At 42.5% G+C, this 10,181-nt stretch overlaps 1 non-coding gene across 1 annotated transcript; it reads right to left on the bottom strand.

Moving 5' to 3' along the window:
- Window positions 1-6,575: 6,575 nt before the first annotated feature.
- On the bottom strand, window positions 6,576-6,648 carry TRNAK-CUU (transfer RNA lysine (anticodon CUU)). The gene has a single exon. It is a non-coding gene; the product is annotated as a tRNA-Lys (tRNA).
- Between the last annotated feature and the right edge of the window lie 3,533 nt (window positions 6,649-10,181).

The raw sequence follows: 10,181 nt of genomic DNA, 5'->3' as shown, positions 1-10,181 counted from the left end.
TAATGAAATAAGGGAAAGAAGTGTATACCTAAGGGCTCGTTTTTCCGTGTTTTAACTCAATAATAATGAGATGTAACAGACAGTAATGCCAAGGATTGCTCAGGGAAAGTTATTAGAACCAATGAAATGTAATAAGAAGAAATAAAAGTGGATGAAAAAATAATCAGTCGTCTGCAGGAATCGAACCTACGACCGTCGAATAACGCGTTCGATGCTCTTACCACTGAGCTACCACAGCGGCCTTCCCTACATCCACTTTTTTGGGTTTATACGTGAATTTAAATGTAGGAGTGACAGTCAGCGCCATCTATAAGCCAAGCGACGAGTGTGAAAACACTCTTTTATGCGCACGTTTGGCGTCACGTAGCACGTGAACTTATTATGAGCGGGAAGCTGATTGATAGGCTCTCGTATACCACCTAATAACACCATGTCTGCCAGTACGAGACCCTCGTTTAACGAAATAAGGGAAAGAAGTGTATACCTAAGGGCTCGTTTTTCCGTGTTTTAACACAATTATAATGAGATGTAACAGACAGTAATGCCAAGGAATGTACAGGGGAAGTCATTAGAACCAATGAAATGTAAATAAGAAGAAAGAAAGTGGATAAAAGATTACCAGCCGTGAGCAGGAATCGAACCATCGACCTTCGAATAACGCGTCTGCTGCTCTAACCACTGAGCTACCACAGCGGCCTTCCCTTCATCCACTTTTTTTGGGTTTATACGTGAATTTAGAAGTGGGAGTGACAGTCAGCGCCATCTATAAGCCAAGCGACGAGTGTGAAAACACTCTTTTATGCGCACATTTGGCGTCAGGTAGCACGTGAACTTATTTTGAGCGGGCAGCTGATTGATAGTCCCTAGTATACAACCTAATAACACCATGTCTGTCAGTACGAGACCCTCGTTTAATGAAATAAGGAAAAGAAGTGTATACCTAAGGGCTCGTTTTTCCGTGTTTTCACACAATAAAAATAAGATGTCACAGAGAGTAATGCCAAGGAATGTACAGGGGAAGTTATTAGAATCAATGAAATGTAAATAAGAAGAAAGAAAAGTGGATGAAAAAATAACCAGCCGTGAGCAGGAACCGAACCTACGACCTTCGAATAACGCGTTCGAAGCTCTAACCACTGAGCTACTACAGCGACCTTCCCTCCATCCACTTTCTTGGGCTTACACGTGAATTTAGAAGTAGGAGTGACAGTCAGCGCCATCTATAAGCCAAGCGACGAGTGTGAAAACACTCTTTTTTTCGCATGTTTGGCGTCACGTAGCACGTGAACCTATTATGAGCGGGCAGCTGAATAATAGTCCCTCATATACAACCTGATGACACCAAGTCTGCCAGTACGAGACCCTCGTTTAATGAAATAAGAAAAAGAAGTGTATACCTAAGGGCTCGTTTTTCCGTGTTTTAACACAATAAAAATGAGACGTCACAGACAGTAATGCCAAGGAATGTACAGGGGAAGTTATTAGAACCAATGAAATGTAAATAAGAAGAAAGAAAAGTGGATGAAAAAATAACCAGCCGTGAGCAGGAATCGAACCTACGACCTTCGAATAACGCGTTCGAAGCTCTAACAACTGAGCTACTACAGCGACCTTCCCTCCGTCCACTTTCTTGGGTTTACACGTGAATTTAGAAGTAGGAGTGACAGTCAGCGCCATCTATAAGCGAAGCGACGAGTGTGAAAACACTCTATTATGCGCAAGTTTGGTGTCACGTAACACGTGAACTTATTATGAGCGGGCAGCTGATTAGTAGTCCCTCGTATACAACCTAATGACACCAAGTCTGGCAGTACGAGACCCTCGTTCATTGAAATAAGGGAAATAAGGGTACACCTAAGGGCACGTTTTTCCGTGTTTTCACACAATATTAATGAGATGTAACAGACAGTAATGCCAAGGAATGTACAGGGGAAATTATTAGAACCAAAGAAATGTAAATAGAAATAAATAAAAGTGGATGAAAAAACAATAACCAGCCGTGAGCAGGAATCGAACCTACGACCTTCGAATAACGCGTTCGATGCTCTAACCACTGAGCTATCACCGCGGCCTTCCCTCCATCCATCTTTTTGGGTTTACACGTGAATTTAGAAGGAGGAGTGACAGTCAGCGCCATCTATAGGCCAAGCGACCAGTGTGAAAAAACTCTTTTAAGCGCACGTTTGGCGACACGTAGCACGTGAACTTATTACGATCGGGCAGCTGATTGATAGTCCCTCGTATACAACCTAATGACACCAAGTCTGCCAGTACGAGACCCTCGTTTAACGAAATAAGGGAAAGAAGTGTATACCTAAGGGCTCGTTTTTTCGTGTTTTAACACAATATTAATGAGATGTAACTGACAGTAATGCCAAGGATTGCTCAGGGAAAGTTATTGGAACCAATGAAATGTAATTAGGAAGAAAGAAAAGTGGGTGAAAAAATAACCAGTCGTGTGCAGGAATCGAACCTACGACCTTCGAATAACGCGTTCGATGCTCTTACCACTGAGCTACCACAGCGGCATTCCCTACATCCACTTTTTTGGGTTTATACGTGAATTTAGATGTAGGAGTGACAGTCAGCGCCATGTATAAGCCAAGCGACGAGTGTGAAAACACTCTTTCATGCGCATGTTTGGCGTCACGTAGCACGTGAACTTATTATGAGCGGGCAGCTGATTAGTAGTCCCTCGTATACAACCTAATGACACCAAGTCTGCCAGTATGAGACCCTCGTTTATTGAAATAAGGGAAAGAAGTGTATACCTAAGGGCTCGTTTTTCCGTGTTTTGACACAATAATAATGAGATGTAACAGACAGTAATGCCAAGGAATGTACAGGGGAAATTATTAGAACCAATGAAATGTAAATAGGAAGAAAGAAATGTGGATGAAAAAATAACCAGCCATGAGCAGAAATCGAACCTACGACCTTCTAATAACGCGTCTGCTGCTCTAACCACTGAGCTACCACAGCGGCATTCCCTCCATCCCCTTTTTTGGGTTTATACGTGAATTTAGAAGTAGGAGTGACAGTCAGCGCCATCTATAAGCCAAGCGACGAGTGTGAAAACACTCTTTTATGCGCATGTTGGGCGTCACGTAGCACGTGAACTCATTATGAGCGGGCAGCTGATTAATAGTTCCTCATATACAACCTAATGACACCAAGTCTGCCAGTACGAAACCCTCGTTTAATGAAATAGGGGAAAGAAGTGTATACATAAGGGCTCGTTTTTCCGTGTTTTAACACAATATTAATGAGATGTAACAGACAGTAATGCCAAGGATTGCTCAGGGAAAGTTATTAGAACCAATGAAATGTAATTAAGAAGAAAGAAAAGTGGATGAAAAAATAACCAGTCGTGTGCAGGAATCGAACCTACGACCGTCGAATAACGCGTTCGATGCTCTTACCACTGAGCTACCACAGCGGCCTTCCCTACATCCACTTTTTTGGGTTTATACGTGAATTTGGATGTAGGAGTGACAGTCAGCGCCATCTATAAGCCAAGCGACGAGTGTGAAAACACTCTTTTATGCGCACGTTTGGCGTCACGTAGCACGTGAACTTATTATGAGCGGGCAGCTGATTGATAGTCTCTCGTATACCACCTAATAACACCATGTCTGCCAGTATGAGACCCTCGTTTAACGAAATAAGGGAAAGAAGTGTATACCTAAGGGCTCGTTTTTCCGTGTTTTAACACAATTATAATGAGATGTAACAGACAGTAATGCCAAGGAATGTACAGGTGAAGTCATTAGAACCAATGAAATGTAAATAAGAAGAAAGAAAGTGGATAAAAGATTACCGGCCGTGAGCAGGAATCGAACCTACGACCTTCGAATAACGCGTCTGCTGCTCTAACCACTGAGCTACCACAGCGGCCCTCCCTCCATCCACTTTTTTGGGTTTATACGTGAATTTAGATGTGGGAGTGACAGTCAGCGCCATCTATAAGCCAAGCGACGAGTGTGAAAACACTCTTTTATGCGCACATTTGGCGTCAGGTAGCACGTGAACTTATTTTGAGCGGGCAGCTGATTGATAGTCCCTAGTATACAACCTAATAACACCATGTCTGTCAGTACGAGACCCTCGTTTAATGAAATAAAAAAAGAAGTGTATACCTAAGGGCTCGTTTTTCCGTGTTTTAACACAATAATAATGAGATGTCACAGACAGTAATGCCAAGGAATGTACAGGGGAAGTTATTAGAACCAATGAAATTTAATTAAGAAGAAAGAAAAGTGGATGAAAAAACAATAACCAGCCGTGAGCAGGAATCGAACCTACGACCTTCGAATAACGCGTTCGATGCTCTAACCACTGAGCTATCACCGCGGCCTTCCCTCCATCTACTTTTTTGGGTTTACACGTGAATTTAGAAGGAGGAGTGACAGTCAGCGCCATCTATAGGCCAAGCGACCAGTGTGAAAAAACTCTTTTAAGCGCATGTTTGGCGTCACGTAGCACGTGAACTTATTACGATCGGGCAGCTGATTGATAGTCCCTCGTATACAACCTAATGACACCAAGTCTGGCAGTACGAGACCATCGTTCATTGAAATAAGGGAAATAAGTGTATACCTAAGGGCTCGTTTTTCCGTGTTTTTACACAATATTAATGAGATGTAACAGACAGTAATGCCAAGGAATGTACAGGGGAAATTATTAGAACCAAAGAAATGTAAATAGGAAGAAAGAAAAGTGGATGAAAAAACAATAACCAGCTGTGAGCAGGAATCGAACCTACGACCTTCGAATAACGCGTTCGATGCTCTAACCACTGAGCTATCACCGCGGCCTTCCCTCCATCCACTTTTTTGGGTTTACACGTGAATTTAGAAGGAGGACTGACAGTCAGCGCCATCTATAGGCCAAGCGACCAGTGTGAAAAAACACTTTTAAGCGCACGTTTGGCGTCACGTAGCACGTGAACTTATTACGATCGGGCAGCTGATTGATAGTCCCTCGTATACAACCTAATGACACCAAGTCTGCCAGTACGAGACCCTCGTTTAACGAAATAAGGGAAAGAAGTGTATACCTAAGGGCTCGTTTTTTCGTGTTTTAACACAATAATAATGAGATGTAACAGACAGTAATGCCAAGGATTGCTCAGGGAAAGTTATTAGAACCAATGAAGTGTAATTAGGAAGAAAGAGAAGTGGATGAAAAAATAACCAGTCGTGTGCAGGAATCGAACCTACGACCTTCGAATAACGCGTTCGATGCTCTTACCACTGAGCTACCACAGCGGCCTTCCCTACATCCACTTTTTTGGGTTTATACGTGAATTTAGAAATAGGAGTGACAGTCAGCGCCATCTATAAGCCAAGCGACGAGTGTGAAAACACTCTTTTATGCGCATGTTGGGCGTCACGTAGCACGTGAACTTATTATGAGCGGGCAGCTGATTATTAGTTTCTCATATACAACCTAATGACACCAAGTCTGCCAGTACGAAACCCTCGTTTAATGAAATAAGGGAAAGAAGTGTATACATAAGGGCTCGTTTTTCCGTGTTTTAACACAATAATAATGAGATGTAACAGACAGTAATTCCAAGGATTGCTCAGGGAAAGTTATTAGAACCAATGAAATGTAATTAAGAAGAAAGAAAAGTGGATGAAAAAATAACCAGTCGTGTGCAGGAATCGAACCTACGACCGTCGAATAACGCGTTCGATGCTCTTACCACTGAGCTACCACAGCGGCCTTCCCTACATCCACTTTTTTGGGTTTATACGTGAATTTAGATGTAGGAGTGACAGTCAGCGCCATCTATAAGCCAAGTGACGAGCGTGAAAACACTCTTTTATGCACACGTTTGGCGTCACGTAGCACGTGAACTTATTATGAGCGGGCAGCTGATTCATAGTCCCTCATATACAACCTAATGACACCAAGTCTGCCAGTACGAAACCCTCGTTTAATGAAATAAGGGAAAGAAGTGTATACCTAAGGGCTTGTTTTTCCGTGTTTTAACACAATAAAAATGAGATATCACAGACAGTTATGCCAAGGAATGTACAGGAGAAGTTATTAGAACCAATGAAATGTAAATAAGAAGAAAGAAAAGTGGATGAAAAAATAACCAGCCGTGAGCAGGAATTGAACCTACGAACTTCGAATAACGCGTCTGCTGCTCTAACCACTGAGCTACCACAGCGGCCTTCCCTCCATCCACTTTTTGGGTTTATACGTGAATTTAGAAGTGGGACGTGACAGTCAGCGCCATCTATAGGCCAAGCGACGAGTGTGAAAACACCCTTTTATGCGCACATTTGGCGTCACGTAGCACGTGAACTTATTATGAGCGGGCAGCTGATTGATAGTCCCTCGTATACAACCTAATGACACCAAGTCTGCCAGTACGAGACCCTCGTTCATTGAAATAAGGGAAATAAGTGTATACCTAAGGGCTTGTTTTTCCGTGTTTTAACACAATATTAATGAGATGTAACAGACAGTAATGCCAAGGAATGTACAGGGGAAATTATTAGATAGAACCAAAGAAATGTAATTAAGAAGAAAGAAAAGTGGATGAAAAAACAATAACCAGCCGTGAGCAGGAATCGAACCTACGACCTTCGAATAAAGCGTTCGATGCTCTAACCACTGAGCTATCACCGCGGCCTTCCCTCCATCTACTTTTTTGGGTTTACACGTGAATTTAGAAGGAGGAGTGACAGTCAGCGCCATCTATAGGCCAAGCGACCAGTGTGAAAAAACTCTTTTAAGCGCATGTTTGGCGTCACGTAGCACGTGAACTTATTACGATCGGGCAGCTGATTGATAGTCCCTCGTATACAACCTAATAACACCATGTCTGCCAGTACGAAACCCTCGTTTAATGAAATAGGGGAAAGAAGTGTATACATAAGGGCTCGTTTTTCCGTGTTTTAACACAATATTAATGAGATGTAACAGACAGTAATGCCAAGGATTGCTCAGGGAAAGTTATTAGAACCAATGAAATGTAATTAAGAAGAAAGAAAAGTGGATGAAAAAATAACCAGTCGTGTGCAGGAATCGAACCTACGACCGTCGAATAACGCGTTCGATGCTCTTACCACTGAGCTACCACAGTGGCCTTCCCTACATCCACTTTTTTGGGTTTATACGTGAATTTGGATGTAGGAGTGACAGTCAGCGCCATCTATAAGCCAAGCGACGAGTGTGAAAACACTCTTTTATGCGCACGTTTGGCGTCACGTAGCACGTGAACTTATTATGAGCGGGCAGCTGATTGATAGTCTCTCGTATACCACCTAATAACACCATGTCTGCCAGTATGAGACCCTCGTTTAAGGAAATAAGGGAAAGAAGTGTATACCTAAGGGCTCGTTTTTCCGTGTTTTAACACAATTATAATGAGATGTAACAGACAGTAATGCCAAGGAATGTACAGGTGAAGTCATTAGAACCAATGAAATGTAAATAAGAAGAAAGAAAGTGGATAAAAGATTACCGGCCGTGAGCAGGAATCGAACCTACTACCTTCGAATAACGCGTCTGCTGCTCTAACCACTGAGCTACCACAGCGGCCCTCCCTCCATCCACTTTTTTTGGGTTTATACGTGAATTTAGATGTGGGAGTGACAGTCAGCGCCATCTATAAGCCAAGCGACGAGTGTGAAAACACTCTTTTATGCGCACATTTGGCGTCAGGTAGCACGTGAACTTATTTTGAGCGGGCAGCTGATTGATAGTCCCTAGTATACAACCTAATAACACCATGTCTGTCAGTACGAGACCCTCGTTTAATGAAATAAAAAAAGAAGTGTATACCTAAGGGCTCGTTTTTCCGTGTTTTAACACAATAATAATGAGATGTCACAGACAGTAATGCCAAGGAATGTACAGGGGAAGTTATTAGAACCAATGAAATTTAATTAGGAAGAAAGAAAAGTGGATGAAAAAATAACCAGCCGTGAGCAGGAATCGAACCTACGACCTTCAAATAACGCGTTCGAAGCTCTAACCACTGAGCTACTACAGCGACCTTCCCTCCATCCACTTTCTTGGGTTTACACGTGAATTGAGAAGTAGCAGTGACAGTCAGCGCCATCTATAAGCGAAGCGACGAGTGTGAAAACACTCTATTATGCGCAAGTTTGGCGTCACGTAACACGTGAACTTATTATGAGCGGGCAGCTGATTAGTAGTCCCTCGTATACAACCTAATGACACCAAGTCTGGCAGTACGAGACCATCGTTCATTGAAATAAGGGAAATAAGTGTATACCTAAGGGCTCGTTTTTCCGTGTTTTAACACAATATTAATGAGATGTAACAGACAGTAATGCCAAGGAATGTACAGGGGAAATTATTAGAACCAAAGAAATGTAAAGAGGAAGAAAGAAAAGTGGATGAAAAAACAATAACCAGCTGTGAGCAGGAATCGAACCTACGACCTTCGAATAACGCGTTCGATGCTCTAACCACTGAGCTATCACCGCGGCCTTCCCTCCATCCACTTTTTTGGGTTTACACGTGAATTTAGAAGGAGGACTGACAGTCAGCGCCATCTATAGGCCAAGCGACCAGTGTGAAAAAACACTTTTAAGCGCACGTTTGGCGTCACGTAGCACGTGAACTTATTACGATCGGGCAGCTGATTGATAGTCCCTCGTATACAACCTAATGACACCAAGTCTGCCAGTACGAGACCCTCGTTTAACGAAATAAGGGAAAGAAGTGTATACCTAAGGGCTCGTTTTTTCGTGTTTTAACACAATAATAATGAGATGTAACAGACAGTAATGCCAAGGATTGCTCAGGGAAAGTTATTAGAACCAATGAAGTGTAATTAGGAAGAAAGAAAAGTGGATGAAAAAATAACCAGTCGTGTGCAGGAATCGAACCTACGACCTTCGAATAACGCGTTCGATGCTCTTACCACTGAGCTACCACAGCGGCCTTCCCTACATCCACTTTTTTGGGTTTATACGTGAATTTAGAAATAGGAGTGACAGTCAGCGCCATCTATAAGCCAAGCGACGAGTGTGAAAACACTCTTTTATGCGCATGTTGGGCGTCACGTAGCACGTGAACTTATTATGAGCGGGCAGCTGATTATTAGTTTCTCATATACAACCTAATGACACCAAGTCTGCCAGTACGAAACCCTCGTTTAATGAAATAAGGGAAAGAAGTGTATACATAAGGGCTCGTTTTTCCGTGTTTTAACACAATAATAATGAGATGTAACAGACAGTAATGCCAAGGATTGCTCAGGGAAAGTTATTAGAACCAATGAAATGTAATTAAGAAGAAAGAAAAGTGGATGAAAAAATAACCAGTCGTGTGCAGGAATCGAACCTACGACCGTCGAATAACGCGTTCGATGCTCTTACCACTGAGCTACCACAGCGGCCTTCCCTACATCCACTTTTTTGGGTTTATACGTGAATTTAGATGTAGGAGTGACAGTCAGCGCCATCTATAAGCCAAGTGACGAGCGTGAAAACACTCTTTTATGCACACGTTTGGCGTCACGTAGCACGTGAACTTATTATGAGCGGGCAGCTGATTCATAGTCCCTCATATACAACCTAATGACACCAAGTCTGCCAGTACGAAACCCTCGTTTAATGAAATAAGGGAAAGAAGTGTATACCTAAGGGCTTGTTTTTCCGTGTTTTAACACAATAAAAATGAGATATCACAGACAGTTATGCCAAGGAATGTACAGGAGAAGTTATTAGAACCAATGAAATGTAAATAAGAAGAAAGAAAAGTGGATGAAAAAATAACCAGCCGTGAGCAGGAATTGAACCTACGAACTTCGAATAACGCGTCTGCTGCTCTAACCACTGAGCTACCACAGCGGCCTTCCCTCCATCCACTTTTTTGGGTTTATACGTGAATTTAGAAGTGGGACGTGACAGTCAGCGCCATCTATAAGCCAAGCGACGAGTGTGAAAACACCCTTTTATGCGCACATTTGGCGTCACGTAGCACGTGAACTTATTATGAGCGGGCAGCTGATTGATAGTCCCTCGTATACAACCTAATGACACCAAGTCTGCCAGTACGAGACCCTCGTTCATTGAAATAAGGGAAATAAGTGTATACCTAAGGGCTTGTTTTTCCGTGTTTTAACACAATATTAATGAGATGTAACAGACAGTAATGCCAAGGAATGTACAGGGGAAATTATT

Source organism: Rhipicephalus microplus, chromosome 2 (genome assembly GCF_043290135.1).
Source record: "Rhipicephalus microplus isolate Deutch F79 chromosome 2, USDA_Rmic, whole genome shotgun sequence".
NCBI classification, from domain to species: domain Eukaryota; kingdom Metazoa; phylum Arthropoda; class Arachnida; order Ixodida; family Ixodidae; genus Rhipicephalus; species Rhipicephalus microplus.
The sequence above is the reverse complement of the archived record's forward strand: the minus strand, read 5'-3'. Positions and strand labels throughout refer to the sequence as shown.